The sequence below is a fragment of the Odocoileus virginianus genome, chromosome 11 (assembly GCF_023699985.2).
Source record: "Odocoileus virginianus isolate 20LAN1187 ecotype Illinois chromosome 11, Ovbor_1.2, whole genome shotgun sequence".
NCBI classification, from domain to species: domain Eukaryota; kingdom Metazoa; phylum Chordata; class Mammalia; order Artiodactyla; family Cervidae; genus Odocoileus; species Odocoileus virginianus.
Genome location: NC_069684.1, coordinates 67758651 through 67760579, shown reverse-complemented (window position 1 = coordinate 67760579; position 1929 = coordinate 67758651).

Sequence of the window (1929 nt, the reverse complement as noted above, 5' to 3'; positions counted from 1 at the left end):
CCCAGTGCTTGGCGTTTTGTTTTGGCAGTTTTAGATGACCAATATATTGTCAGGAAGCATTTAACAGGAGCCTTCCTGTGTGCTGTTTTGGATCTGTCAGGAAACTTTGGCCCTTATTAATTCCTGAACATTCAGGAATTAAGAGGAGAGGCATGCCTTTCCTGGGGCTGAGGAATCCAGGCATTTCCTTTGTTAGTTTCTCATTATGGTGATAAGTACCCTCTTCTCTCTTTACTAGGGATCACCTTGTGTTTTGTAAGTCTGGAATTTTAATCTTTATCTTTGTTGAGAATAACTACCTTGTAAGACAATATATATGCCCATGCCATGTTGATTAAACACCTTTGCTCCATCAGAGTTTTGGTCCCCATGTCTTTCTTTCTTTCTTTCTCTTCCTCTCTTTATCTATTTCTGGCTGATTCCCTGGAACGTGAAAGCTGACAAGCATAACCCAGGGAATATTAGCCTCTTTCCTTCTTTCACTTTCTCGTTGTCGGCTCTGGACTACCAGGTTCCAGTCCATTAAAGGACCAAAAATGTATATAGATACCAGATTTACCTTCAGAGTATTACAGAACTTTGGAATACTTTGGAAACATAGGGGGTTCCTTACTTTTGCAGGAACTCCCATCAAAGCTAGACAAGCTAAGAAACTTTCAGAAGCAATACTAGACATAACACCAATAGAAAGTGATTATACATACTGAGACCCAGGCCCCTCAAAAAATGCTCTAGCAGATAATTACGCCAAACTAGTAGCTGAAACCAAAATCACGATTCTATGTAAGCCATAAAAGGACAAATAATCTCTGAGTGTATTCAAAGATATCATTAAAATATATCAATGCTTATCCCTTGAATTTGAGAAGGAAGAATGGAAAAGATCCCATTGAACACTTCACATAGGTAATCTCCGGCACTTCCAAGATGGCTGCTTGGTGGCACCAATAGATTTCAAATGTACGTTATCTTAATTTCCTCATGACACTCCTTAATACAGTATATACAAATTGATCAAACTATCTTAAATAAACATTGGCAGAGAAACAGTAATAAGATATCTGAAGGGACTTCCCTGGTGGTCCAGTGGTTAAGAATCTGCTTTGCAATGTAAGGGATACAGGTTCGATCCACGGTCAGGGCACTAAGATCCTGGATCCTGCAGAGCAACTAAACCCTAGCACCACAACTGCTGAGCCTGTACACCACAACTGGAGAATCTATTTGCTGCAACCAAAGATCCCACATTACACAGCAAAAACCCTGCATGTCACAACTAAGACCAAATATAGCCAAATAAATAAATAAGAAATCTGAGGCTATTTTAGGTCCATGTGTCATTTGTCAACAACACATGCTGGAAAAATTACAAAAGAGGAAATGGCCAGGAACCATTATAAAAAATTCTGTAAGCCTTCACCACTTAAAGACTACAGTGTTCTTGCCACCCACAATCTTAAAAAAAAGAAAAAGAAAAAGAAAGAAAAGCCATTATCTTAAAATTATGATTATCAAAATGTTCAGAAACCCATGAATTCCCTTGGCCAAAGGATTTTCCGCTATAACTTGTGGCCAGATGGTCTGTCCCCTCAGGGGACTATTACTTGTCCCCAGATGAACTTCTGATAAGTAGAAGGTCCATGTGCTTACAGGTTTCATCTCTAATACTAGAGTCAGCACTCATGTAGATGTGGCAAAATATTGCAAAACCTCAGACTAACCATCAACAGAATATAGACTTCTCAAAATAGATTTCTAAACAGCAAGATTTTGCCTATTAAAATAACATTTTTAAAAATCTGCTCTTGAAATTCACTGTAAGGGACTTTATTAAGTCTTATAACTAATACAGCACTATGATTTCAGGGAGTCAGTCCCTGGGTTCACGTTTTGAAACTAAAGAAGCAATTTATAATTACACACAACAAA